Raw genomic sequence first — 14585 nt, 5'->3', positions numbered from 1 at the left:
TAAATCAAAGAAGAACGCGTTAATTTTCATTTAGAACAACCACATGCTAGCAGCAGGCACGACGGAGAAATGTTTTCAAACTCATATGATGCAGCTTTTAAGTTAAGGGCTGTGGAGCTGCCACTACAGGAGGGAAATAAAGCCGCTGCACTTAAGCTTGGTGTGAACAAAACCATGGTTAGTGGCTAGCGGCGTAATCATGTAATTTTCTTACCACTAGATGGCAGTAGGTACAGAGCATTTTACATTAAAACAAGAGAATTAGTGATGCATGAATGTGACAGGTAAACAGTGAGAGCATCGTATCTAGAAAGACTGTGACGACAGTGAAGCTCAGCAGTAGTTGGAAAGAACATGGGTCCATTTCCCACAACATGTCTGTGTGAAGTGAGCTTCTCAAGCCTGGTTACTATAAAAACTAAAAACAGACACTGAGAGCTGTTGAGGAAGAGCTTTGTCTTTCTTCAATTTCTGCCAGGAAATCAGCTGTTTTCATCCAAATATACACAGGTTTCACACCTGCTGGGTAAAATATACAGATATTGACATTTTGTACATGGAACTCTTCATATTGTAACAGTGAAATCTTTCCCAAATATTATTGCTTCTTTCAGAATAAGAATTATGTTCTGTATTCCAGCTTAAATAATGCTTGTGGATTAGTTTGTAAAACACTTTGAAGTTTTCTACAACTTCTTTAAATTTAAGACCACAGTGTTGTGGCACTGTTCAGGTGTATTTTTGAAGTGGACATGATACATGCAATTTGAAATAAGAAATGTAAAATGTGATAAAAATACATTTTTGTGTTTATTTGATTCCTATTCAACCCACTTTGATAAGAATGACTATATATGTAATATAGGCGGCTACAGAGTATCTTTGTTTACATTTTTGGTTGGTGGTGTGCCTTGTGATTTTTTCAATTAAAACAATGTACCTTGGCTCAAAAAAGGTTGAAAAACACTGACTTAAACTAATACTGATATTAGTAAAAACTAATATTATTATATATTATGTTTTTGTTTTTTGTTTTCACGCCTTGTTTGATTTACACCAAGACATTCACTATCACCCATCACCATCTCTAATTTACTTCTATTTAGTAGCTGTGAAGAAACCATCTCATACCCACACACCTACTGATTGATGCCGGTTTCCTCCTGTCACATGTTGATGTGCCCCTATAGGAACCCCAGGGATGGAAATAACCACTTACTTTCATCACTGTAATCAAGTACAATTTGTATGGACTTTTTACCTGGTTACTTGTGATTATAATTTGTATTGGCTGAAGCTGAAAACAGAGGATCAGGTTTGTAGTTTAGAGTCAGTTATTTAAAACTTTTAGATAGGTGGGATTTTAAAAGTCAGTTTTAATGAGGTACTTTTTACTGTTATTTGAGTATCAATCTACACTGGTAATTTTACTTGTAAATTCTTATCAAAGTGTACTTTAACTTGAGTGCATTATTTTTGTACTCTTTCCACCTCTGAGCATACCAAAAGTTGCCTACAATATTGTGTCAGTTAATGAATGTGTGTTTGTGAGTATGACTGGGTGAATGTGACTCTACTGTAAAGTGCTTTCACTGCTTTCTATAACTATAAAAGTGTAATTGGAGTATTTAGCTTATAAATGCTTAAATCCCATATATAATTGAATAACTGCACAAAATACGAGATTACAATCAGGGATTGCAATCTCATAACAATGTCATGCCTCTAGATGTTACTTACTAGAGTCAGACAACCCTAGAAGGTATTTTGTCATATTGGCCTGCATGGTGATGCATGTTGCCTTGCAGCAGGGAGATCCTGGGTTTGTCACCTCAGCCTGGTTTGGTAAGGAAGGAAATTAACATCTTTCCAACTGAAATTATGTTAGTTTATCAATTAGAGTTTGACTGGTTGCCAAATCTTCAGCTTACATTAGTTTGTGAAGTGTATGACAGAAGTCCCTCACCCTGATCTTCATCTTCAGGGTCCACTGTCCCAAAGGTTTAAGGTGCTTCCCTGCTGCTGTACACCTGGTTTAAATGAATAGAGGATTAACAGCATACTGAGGAGGTGATACAACAATTTAAATCAGTCATGCTGAACAGGAAGCATATGTAAAACGTGCCAAACAGTGTACCCTGAGGACCAGGACTGGGTACCACTGTGGTAATGGATAACAAGATCTCAACTCTTTCCTCATCCTCCCTTAGATTAGATTAACCTCACATAATGCAAGAGAGTCCAAACAATGAGGTTTCCACCTGGAACTTTGGTGATTTTAAGGAAATGTGCAGAGCCATCCTTCCAAACATGATGTGTTTATGAGTCATCTGACTAGAACAAATTCTCCCATTATATCACAGGCTTATCCAAATCTTACACAGAAAACTTGAAATAAGTTTGAACATTCTTTTTCATTCAGCAGTGGAGTTATGTACATTAAGAGCAGGGGGCGTAAAAGTGATGACAATTCTAGGGGCCCTGACCAACAGGGGGTAATTATTTATTTTTTTGTTCATAGAAAAAAAAAAAAATCGGGGTCCTGTCAATTACAAAATTACCGTAATCATATTATATTTTCAAAGATTGTTTTAGCAGTAAAAATTTAATGTTCCCACTCCCAGATCAAAAATACACATCCATATTTGCCCTGAACACCCCCCTATCTGCGTTAAATGATTCGATCCTGCTTGGAGCTTCACCATGACGCTGTTCAGCTGCAGACAGTGGAAGACACGACCGATTGTGGCAGTTACTATGCTGCTAAGAAAAGTTATAAAATCAGGTTTTCAGAAAAAAGAGAGGAAGAGAGAGAAAAAGGCAAGAGTGTTAATTTCTAACCCAGTTTTTCTCCATGAGAGGTGAGTAGACTGTGTGAGATTATCAAACATTTAGCATAGTTAGCTTAGCTACAAACTACTGTTTGCCTTCTTTTCACTAGCATTTAATGAATTAAGGAAAAATATTACCAACATATTCATATATTTAACTTGTCCCTTGTACCTTTTACCACTTTGCAACAGATGATTCAGTCAGCAGCAGCTCTAACCCACGTCCCTCCTGACCTGTTGCCTTCTGAGTGAAATTAAAGCTGCAGTATGTCACTTTTTTTTATCAATTTTTTTTCACATATTTTTTAAAACTGTCATTATGTTATGACAGTATTGTATGAGAGGTAATCTGTGAAAAATCTATTTCCTCTGCCTTCTGCCAGTGCTAGAAACAACCAGTCAGTGGCAGGAGAGTTTTAGTGCTGTCAATCACAATCTCATGTGGTGCTGCTCATTCTTCCTTCCCCTCGATTTGTGCTGTGCTGCAGTTAGCATAGTACAGAGCTGTGCAGATTCAAACTGTGAATGCTCAGTTTAGTTAGCATAGCTATTGTTAAGAAAATAAATTTGAAGTATGCTAGTTTTAAAACTTAACATGTCTTGATTGAAACAGCCTAATTATAGTTTTAAAATCAGTAACTTATTCTGGCCTATTGACCTTTATGTTACCTGTAGTTACAGCAGATGGTTTGCTACGATCGCTTGAACTGCCTTTTGTCTGTGTGGGAAAACAATACAGTAGAAGTTCTAGCTTTCCACACTCATCTGTGAAAAGCTGTAAACACGGCAGGAGTTTCTGACTTCAGATAAAGGATAGCTCCTGGTTGGATGAGCAAAGATATGCCTTATTTGAATAAATTAAAGATAAGAATACGCCTTTTACTATAAAACTTTCTACACAGAAGTAAAATTAGATTTGCTCTTGCAGTTCTCCAAAGACGTCTTTGGACGTCTTTGCTTTTCTTTCTTTCTTTCCTTCTTTTTTCCATTTATGTCAGGTAAATGAATGTACGTCTCTGTTGTTCTGCAGTTTCTGTTGTAATTTTATGCGTTGTCTTCTATTGGATTAAACTGCAATTCTGTGACGTCTGCACTCATTGTTGTTTTTGTGTGGCTACACGCGGCCCGCAGGGAGAACCTGGGATCAGTAGGAGATCGAGCCAAAAGAGTTTTCTTAAAAAACATTATAACCTAGAATCTTCTTCAACACTATCAATGACAGCAGATACGTGGTTTCTTGTAATAGGTTGTTTCTCCACCATTAGCACATTTAGCAGTGAGTGAATGAGGCTAATTCACAGTGCTAAGAACGTCCTACTAGTTCTGATTGGTTGATTTGGTCAGAACGGTGCATTACTTTAACCAGTAATAGTAATTCAAGAAGGAGATGGAGGAGATTGATCGTTTTCACAGATTAACTGTCTCATAACAAACTATGAAATCAAACAAAATTGGTGTCAAACATTAGTGCTATGTTTGTTCTGGTTTGTGCTGCAAAAATTTTTGTTTGTGCCACTGTCATTTTAAAGATATAAAGAAAGTTGGATTTCATAAAAGTGGGGGGGCTGGTTGACCTTTTGACCTTTACACTTTCATTAATATCTTTAAAGCCAAAGCAGCACAAACGAAAATTTTTGCTGCACAAATCAACACAAACGTAGCCGAGTTGATTGACACCCATTTTGTCTGATTTGAAGAAGGTGGGGGGTTGGTTGACCTTAGATAACCTCTGGAAACATTTCTTTATATCTTTAAAATGATAGCGGCACAAACGAAAATTTTTGCTGCACAAACGTAGCACAAACGTTTGACACCAATTTAATTTTGTCTGATTTGAAGAAGGTGGGGGGCCAACTTCACTCAGGTGAAATGTTTGCGTTTTGGGCGCAACATTTCGCCAAAAACGAACAGGTGCTACTTAACGCAGTGCCTGTTCTGTCAGCTATTGGATTTGTTGTTACTCGGTTGTTATGGCAACGGATCTGCGTGTAAAGCATATATTTGGTCCAAACTAATTTTTACAAGAAAATGAAAGAAGATGAACTTGGTGAGTTCCTGAGACAGTTTGAATTGTGTAAAAATGTTAATAATTAATCAAAGGGAAACTGCAAACTTCTGAAAAGGCGACTGGAATAGGGGCTTTGCGTGGCGCAGTAAGCGCAGCGCTGTGCCCTGCATTTAAACTTTAGACCGCCGTAGTTCGGAATCTGACTGTCGTCCTCTGGTTCGCTTGTCTCTCTCTCCTGCCCCTTCTCTCTGTAAACTTTTCTGTTGGATTGTTGTCATAAAGGCAAACAGTGCCGAAAAGCTTATTTTAAAGAAAAATACTACCGGAGCAACAATGCGGTCTGATGTTGGGCTTTTCCTCCATCCAACTGATCAGCGCCACTTTGCTGTTGAAGCTTCTAACCTGGCAGCTTTACGCTCTCATAAAAATACTGTTTGACAACATCTGGAAACGAAGTTAAAGCTTCAATCTGAGGATCTGATTGATCCTCAGATCTCTGCCGCAATCTGTCTTCATGTTGGTTCATCCCACAAAAAGAGCCGCTGCTGAGTCAGCGGAGCGTCCTGCTGCGCATCGGGGCGAAGGAGCAACACGTGGCAGCGCAGAATTTAACAGTAACTAAACAGGATCCGTTTGTAGCGCTTTCTGGTGTCTAAGGCTAGATCTAGCGCTCTGGGTTCTATCTGTTTAAGGTTACACCCCAAGAAACTGGTTTCACTACATTTGCCATGAACCCCTGTTATAAAGCATTCCACTTAGTTAACTGCAAATGTCTGACCCATGAATAAGGAGACTTTATAAAGGTAAAGCATTTATTTACCAAATTTCAGAATGCAAATTAAAGTAGACCACATGTGAAAATATACCATCACCAACAGACCTTATGTCTGCCTGAATGAATAGAACTTAAAGGAACAGTGTTATATTTTAGGTCTGTTCTTTAACCCTCTCCTAACCAGTTAAATACAAATAAAAATACAACAGGCTTTGACAACTACCTGGTTCAGAAATAGGGACTTTCCCTGTCTTTTAAACGCTTATAGAGTTCTAAATTGACTTATTCTGAACAGTCCCGAACACATAGGAGTCCTTTAGTCTTAACAAAATACATTTAACCTGTTGTTCATAGGTTGTCATTCACAATGATCAGGGGTGTCAAACTCCAGTCCTCAAGGGCCGCTGTCCTGCAGTGTTTAGATGTGCCACAGGTAAAAAACAGTGGAATGAAATGGCTTAATTACCTCCTCCCTGTTCTCCTGAGCCTTGCTAATGACCTAATTATTCTTTTCAGGTGTGGTGCAGCAGAGGCACATCTAAAAGTTGCAGGACAGCGGCCCTTGAGGACTGGAGTTTGACACCCCTGTCACGAGAGGACCCAAATTTGGGTCCTCTTGTGAATGACAGGTTAAAATAAATGACAGTTTTTAATTAGTGGGCCCACCATAAAATAAAACAAATGAAAGCCGGCATTATAGTTAATTGCAGGCCTGATACTGACGACACTCACCACTGGTCCTCAGTCCACAGTGGTTGGTTTATATAAGGTCCTGGTGACTGTCTCTCCAGGCAGCTAATCCCCACCTTTCTCGGTAAAGGCGGAGGAAAACGCATCCAAGTCCAAAGAGCGGGCCCAGCGCAGGTGTAGCTAGCCTCTCCTTCTCCACAGGGTTCTGTGCAGACTTCCAGCATCCAGCTCACCAAACGCTTCTCCCTTGGTCCTTCAGCTGTCCCTTGGCGCTAGTGCACATTTAAGTTGTTGCACTTTTTAGCCGTTTTTGTCCCCAAAACAGCTCACCAAAGCTCTAGCATAGGGGTCCTCAAACTTTTTCCTGCGAGGGCCACATGACTGTTCCCTTTTCTGGTCGGGGGCCGGTCTTAGTTTTNATAGCCACAATTCCTTTCAGTAAATGGAACCTGGAGATGGATGTAGCCACAGCAAAGGCAAAAAATAACGCAGAAAATCATTAAAGACCAACTCAAAACCATTTTTTTCTCGCTCTCTGTGTGGGCTACTCCGTGGACTCGTCGCCATAGCAACTGACAAAAACTCACATGTTGTATGTTTCAGGTTTCAACACCATCACTCAAGCATTTCCCACAGAACATGTTAAGTTTTTAGGCTTGATGTTCATTTTGCTGTTATCAATAAGTGATCGTTGCGGTAGATTAGCTACTGCTGCCACTACTAGCTAATCTAACACAGCTGTCGTTGATTAGTGTAAACACTTCTACGTGATCTGTCAGAGTTGGTGTGTAGGTCGCCTTTTCTTATTTTGTAACTGAACCGAATTCTACATCGCATCTACATGTTATGGTTGTCAAAGTCGAGTAAGAATGTATTCTGAACTGAACTCTTTCCATCTCCCTCGCTATTTTTTTATTTATTTTTTTTAATTCAAACTTTTTACTGACTTTGTTATTTAGTTGTCACAGTGTAGCAATGCACTGCGTGCATTGAAGATTTAGACGTTTTATTGACAACTTAACAGACAACACCAATGTCGGCGAGCAGCTTTTTGCCTCCAGGCAGGGAGATGGGAGAGTGACGTCACGCTGCAAGGGGTCCATATCATCCAAGTACCGTCAAAGATCCAGTGTGAATGGTGACGTTGTGTAGCATTGATCTCTGATAGCAGTCCTCTGACTGAAGGCTGCTGCTGTATGATAGCTTTACGACTGTCATGACATGCTAACAGCTAAACTCGTTGACACCATCAGTTCCTGAAAAGCTCTGCTAGTCCTGCTCATTTGCTTTAGCCGCTCCTTTTTAAATCCCTGTGTAGTCCTATGGTTAGAAAGCTGAGCAGAGAGATGGTTTGAACTTCCTGATATGTCCTGCTCTGCATCCAGGAAGCCTCCATTTCAACACCTCTGGGATTTTGGGACATGGTTCAGGTATTTGAGCTTTTGAGGTGCAAATCAGCTGCTGCCTGTTGTAAAAACAATGCCTTGTTCCCTTGGTGATGCATGACAACATCTTGGTATCTGTACATAACATCTTACACCAGTCAATGGAGTGCACAATAACTTCAGTGCGCTCCACTATGTTTCCTTCCAACACTTGGTCAGTGATGGCTCTGAGATCATGGATTCCACTGGGGTGAAAACCACAGAAACAAGAACAAGCTGATTGACAGGACCTGGTCAGCTCTGTACATTGGAGCAACGTAGAAAAAGGTTCAGATTCAACATGCAGATGCTCTTTTCATTGAACATCATTCTATTGGACAACAATGGACCGAATAGCTTGGTAAATTTCCATTTGGTGTATTTATTTAAAAGTGAAGTCACTTCTACAGAAAAACACAAGCTGACTGATAAAAGACAAAGTCAAAAACGCAGCTGTTTAACATGCTGTGACGCCAACCTTCTGCTGCCAAGTGTATGAACCTCAGTCTCAACAGTGACACCCCCACATCTTCATATCAACAGCAATTTGTTTGAGCAATTCAACTGGACGCCCCCAGAACATTTCAACATGGGTCACATCACTGAGAAGGCTTTGGACTGCATTCGTGCAGAGTTTTAGTGAACAAAAAGATTCAGTGAGGGAAAGTGAGGAGAAAAGGAGCGAGGGGAAATACCAGACAAAGAGCTCACTGCAAAAGATCCCAAACTCAGGTTCAACAAACTGCCTGCAGCCAATCCACTGCAACCATTCACCTCCCCGTCCCTTTCATCTGCACGTGACGGTGTGCAACAAAACTTATGAGTCCCACAGAAGCATTAGAGGGACAACAGGAAGAGTTTAAAGCAATAACCGTAATTTAGCAAAAGTTATAAACATATCAGCAGACCCTCCCTGTGAGAGTCTTTGCTTGGCAACAGAAGAGTGTTGAGCGGTGACCAACCAGGCCACCCAGTAGTGAGCGAGTCTTATTAGCAGAACACCCGGCCACACGCCAACGGAGCTGAGGGGGATCATTTTACTATGCTGAATATTAAAAGTGTTGGCAACATGTGCAGTTTAATGAAGCAGCCTACTTTGTACAAGAAGAGAATCTGACAAAGCAAAGCAAGAACTTCAGACGCCCACTTTGCCTGGCTTTAGCTGTGGAACAAGAAGTTCTAGTAACAGCCCACTGTAAGCTTGGAAGATATGTTTTTATTCCTTAAAAGTATTGTGAACTTCTAAGCCACACTTTTTTTCTGAAGCCATTTTAACCCATTTGTTGCCAGACATGGGCCAGCTTTGGGCACCAAGGGGTAAAAAAGTTTTAAACAGAGATTACTTTTAACTATTTTCTATAAAAACTCAGAAAATAAGAGGCTGGAGAAGCTGCAATTGACCCTTTGCATGTGACTTCACACTCTTCAGAAAGTGGTCCATATCGCTATGATGGAGGTAAAAATGACTTTACGTGTTAACTTTGTAAATGTGGTCACAAAAACATACAGTTGGTTGCCTAAAATTGCTTTTACTTAGTTGATTTCACAGTAAAAATGGTTAAAGGGTGTTGTGCAGTCGGCTGCACAAACAGACAACGATGCAAGAAAATGGCCTACTATCATGTAGCCTACCATGTTGCAACTAGACCTATGGACGCACTTAAATCTTCTCCGATGCAGGGGGAAATGCTGTTTATGATATTGTGGTATAAGTCACGTAGTGTGATTTCAGACAAAGTTTGGTGATTTAATCAAATCAACAAACATCAGGAGGGAGAAATTATGGGTCGGTTTCTCAGCTATCTTATTCCAACTTTTGCATATAGAGTCTACTTGTTTGTCACAGAAGCTTTTCTTTGAGCCCCAACCAGGGGCTACTTCTACAGATAAATTATCTTGACTTGAATAAGTAGAACCTGTGGCTATACTGACAAAAACAACTTGGGAAAACAATAGCAATCGTTCTGTTCGATACTCTCATCTCTCACTTCAGACACCCGCTGGATACTCTAACACTACACACCACATATTTATGCGAAAGTCTTTTTCTGTAGTGTATGTCCTGCTTTATTGATAAATTTTGCACTTGTAAAGCTCCTCCAATGCAGAATAAATGTGATCCTCATATGCCAAAGCCTGATCAGCATCAAGGCAATTACGGTATTTCAGTCTGATCCTGCACATTCCTCATGAGTGATGGATGATAATAAACCAGATGTGCAATTACATATTCAGCCATTCCTGCTTCTGTCTGCCTCTCCGCTCACCTGCCAGGCAACCATGTGATGTATGAAGCCCTTAGCGCATTACTGACAGCAGTGGACCATGGGTAATGAAGACAAACTGCACATATCAAATCAATAGCTGGTGGTCTCTTTCTTTCTGTTCTGGTTTTCTCTTTCATCTATCACCCTCCTCCTCCTCTTCAACTCATTCTTACCTCAAGATGAGATGTTGATCAGTCTTCCACCGTCATTGTGTGAATTTGCCATTTCACGTATCGCCACCTGACATCTCAGTATTGACAGAATGAACAGGAGAATGAAGCAATTATACCAGTGAGGTTTGGAGGTGGAGCAGTAATCACAGGCCTGTCCAGCTGCTGTAATTGAGGAGCTGAGTATGATTATGGGTCTGAGAGAGATAAAGATGACATCGTCTGTCATCAGGTTGTGTCAGGATTTGTGTGTTAACATTACCAGCCCTGGAATCTTGTGTCATAGACAAATATGACCTGTAAACTTTGAAAATATAACAAAAAGTGATTTACAAAACATCATTAATGTCTGTGATTGGAGCCCAGGAGGTTTATATTCCAAAAAAACTCATTTGTTAGTAATTAAACTATGGTATAATGATCTGGTCAGAAGACTGAATTTATCAGCTCATGGAGCAATGTAGTAACATTATAAACACTGTAAAAACAAACTACTAGCATGCTAAGAGTGGTTTAAGGCAGGGTTTGCAACCTGTGGACCTTTGGACCTTCCACAGTTTTAATAATTTTGTCAAAAAACAAAAAAAAAAAACAAAAAAACAATTCATGTATTTAAATAATATGGGGTTCCATTTGTATCAAAAATAAGTAGAAAATATCCACAAAAGTGTTAGGATTTGAGTTTTCTGTGTTTATTGTGATCCTGTTCCCCGTGAGTCTCTGTGATGTCCTGTCTGGATTGATCCCAGCTGTGTCTAGTTCCTGTGATTACCTTCCCAGTGTATTTAGTCCCTCCTCTTGTCTGTGTTCCTTGTCGGATCCTTGTCGTCTAATGTCAGTTGTTGTCTGTGTCGGCTCTCCAGTAGAACTGTTTAAGTCCTGGTTAGCTTGCTCCATGTTCAGTCTTTCATCAGTTGCTACCTGTATTTAGCTGTGTGCTAATCTCTCTGCCGTGCCGCCTCTGTTTGACTGTTTTTGAGCCTTCATCATTAAACTCATCATCATCTTCATCACAACCTGGGTCTCTGCGTTCATCCTCACCACCACTATCACCTCCACCCCATGACAAAAAGAATGATTCCAAAACAAATTTTTAGTGTCATAAGGTTGGACACTATGTGTTTCTTTGGAATCAAATTTGTGGGGTAAGATCGTGTAATAAAATCTAAATTTTGACTTTCATTTCAAGCGCTCACAGTGTACCATTAGCAATAAAAAAATATACTTTAGCAGAAATAAAGGATTTTTTTTTTTTTTTTACAATAGTTCCTGGTTTAGAGAGTCAGAGTAAGATGAATGGTCAGAATTCTGTTTTCAAGTTTCTATTTAAATCTTAGCTGTTGCCTTCATGCTGACATTAATTAGGAATGTGGTAAGACCTTTCTTTAATTAGGATCAGCTTTATCTTGGTCCAAGAGTCTGCAACTCCAGCAGTCAAGTGCCCATGTCCTGCAACTTTTGGATGCATTCCTGCTCCAATACACCTTGATCAAATAAAAATATATATATATATATATATATATATATATATATATATATATATATATATATATCACCAGACTTTTGGAAAACTTGCTGACATGACAAAGAGGTAATTCAGCCTTTGATTCAAGTGTGTTGGAGAGTGGATGCATCCAAAAGTTGCAGGGCACTGAGACTGGAAGACTGGAGTTACAGACCCCTTAGTCTAATTTCTCTCTCTCTCTTTTCTCTCTCTCTCCATTGCATCACAACTGACAGCTTTACTTAATATGTTCCTACAACTTGTTTGACACAGAAGCTTTGCAATTCACAGGGGACACGGAAGTTGGCTCAATATTTTGCCACAGACGACCCCTGCTGGCCAATATACTTTATTGCGACCCACTGCAGATTCAACTAACTTATAGTGAAACTTTGTTTCCTCAAATGGTACATTATGTTCAGTTAATATGAATCAATGATCATAAACAATATAAGTTCACCAATACAACTTACAGTTGAATTTTTTTTTAATTTTTGATGTTTAAGGTTCAGTCATGCTTGGATGTTTGGAAAGATTTGAGAATATTTGCAGACCTGAGGCCTCTTTTGAAGACACCAAGTCACCTTTTTTGTGAATCAACCAACAACATAGCCACTGGTGCGATTAATGCAACGTGTGTGTGTTTTCCCATGTCAATCCCACAGTCCTGTTCCCTTCAACAGGAACCATAGTCTCCCCTTATCCCATTAAGACAATTGCCAGCACTGGCATTCAAGCATGTGCCTTGTGGGTGCCTGCGTGTGTGCATGAAACCACACACATATGGACCAATGCACACAACTACACCAACCCGTACACACCCCGGGCAGCACACGAGTAATTTCAAAATCAGTCCTTTCGGAGAAAAACAGAGTAAAAAGGAAAAAAAAAAAAAGAAGAAGAAGAAACGAGAGCCTCCAAAACCTCCACCAGTGTTGGCTGATTGTAAAGGACTGTCAGTTACTGCAGCCTTCTATTAGGCCAAAGGGAAGCAGCAGGATTCAACTGGGGGCCCAACGAAGGGCTTTTCTTCCTGGAAATCGGCCCTCGCACTTGGACCTGAATGCACTGTGTCGCTAATCTTCTGAGCTGTGGGAGCCCACTCTATATTCACAGGCTGTGCCACCCCAGCAGAGACTGCCACGCATGCTGATGCAGCTGCACCCACTGTGAAGCTGATGCTCAGATGAACACAGGGTTAACATCAACGGTTTAGGAGAAAGGAAAACAGATTTATTTAAAAATTTACTTTAAAAACACAAATTTTAATCCTAAAGACTGGATACAGGCAACCGAGTGAAGTTTTGATCGGTTTCTTTTAAATTATTCCTTGAGGTCAACAAGTTCAAGTGCAAGTTCAATTGAAAATTTAATTGGTTCAATTGAAAAAGCTTTTAAGCTTGCATTCAGACTGATGTATTTCAAACATTTATTTATGTTCCATTTGCAATTTCTGTTTACAGCTAATCGCAACAAAATTCAGTTTCTTTGAATTTAAAATTTTACATTAAAACAACTGGAGAAAAAAAGGATTCTTAGGAAAGAAATGTGCTATGGTGTAGTAACCCACAAAAGAAGATTGCTAAAAGAGCTGGTTGTTCACATAGCAATGTGTCCAATTATAATAACAGAAGGTTGAGTGGAAGAAAGAACTGTGGTTGAAAAAGTGCAGTTGATCAGGGAAACCTACAGATTATCAGGCAAAAATACATTCAAGAGTTTGGGACAGATCCACAAGACATGGACTGCAGCTGGAATCTGAGCTTTTAGAGTCAGCACACCCAGATGTTTCAAGCCAAGGACTAAAAGTGTCCCAATTCTTACATCAAATTATTCCGAAACCAGAGACAATGACATGATTCTCTACTTTGGTACAAAGAAAAATGACTGGACTGTTACTCAGTGGTGCAGAGGCATTTTTTAGGATGAAAATAAATGTTGAATTTGATTTTGAATATAACTTAAACTGCTTGAGGTTCACTGTGAAGGTTCTGCAATCCTTCGCTGATCAGTTTTTAGCTGATCTAATTTTTCTACAGGACTTGACAATCTTTTTGCTGCTGTGTGTATTTATAGGAACTCAAGATGCTAAAAATATATCCTGCTGTCAATATGATGACTGCTGACTGGTCATATGCATGTAAGGTAAACCAAACATTAAAACAGCATGGAAGCAGTTCAACATCTCTGTCAACCATAGTGGACAGGCATACACAAAGTGGAACAACTTCAAGAACCAAGATTACAGTAATGTGGACTGTGTTAAATATGGCTGATGAAGTGCTGCCCTCCAGTGGACACATAGTGACATAAGCGTCATTAACGGATTACATGTGCGGGGCTTCCTTTGGTACAATATGTGAAAATATATTTTCTTTAGTCACATTAACACGAGACAGAGTAAAAGCAAGGCAAACGGTTAGAAAAATTATAAATTTTAACTGAATTTGAATCTTAATAAAGAGTGACATACGTAGTTCTTTTTCTCCTTGGCCCAGGTAAGACACCCTTAATGTTTCTGGTTCAGAAGTGGATAAATGTGATGTTTGTAGCTCATGTGGATGTTCAATCTGTGCTTGGCTTCCTCCTCGTTCACACGAAATAATTTCCTTCACTTTGTCCATGAAGCTTCCTATTTAAAGCAATTGTCTTTTGTCTCTCTTTTAATAAATCCCTCCACTGTCCTTTTTAAACAATCTAAGTTTTGCTTCTGTCATGAAGGACCCACATAAAGCATTTTATTAGCGGAATATTGACAAAGTAACATTTGTAATGGAACCACAGCTGGTGTGTTACTCTAAGTTTGTGTTTGATTGGCTGGCCAATTTCTGACCCGTTCTTCCTGGAAATGGACTCTTCTCCACTGTACGGTGGCCCTGAGGTGCAAAACACTACAACATTAACGAAGCACAATTA

Source organism: Poecilia latipinna, unplaced genomic scaffold, assembly GCF_001443285.1.
Source record: "Poecilia latipinna isolate Pla-1442-1.1 unplaced genomic scaffold, P_latipinna-1.0 Scaffold1307, whole genome shotgun sequence".
Taxonomy (NCBI): Eukaryota; Metazoa; Chordata; class Actinopteri; order Cyprinodontiformes; family Poeciliidae; genus Poecilia; species Poecilia latipinna.
Note: the sequence above shows the minus strand (reverse complement) of the source record.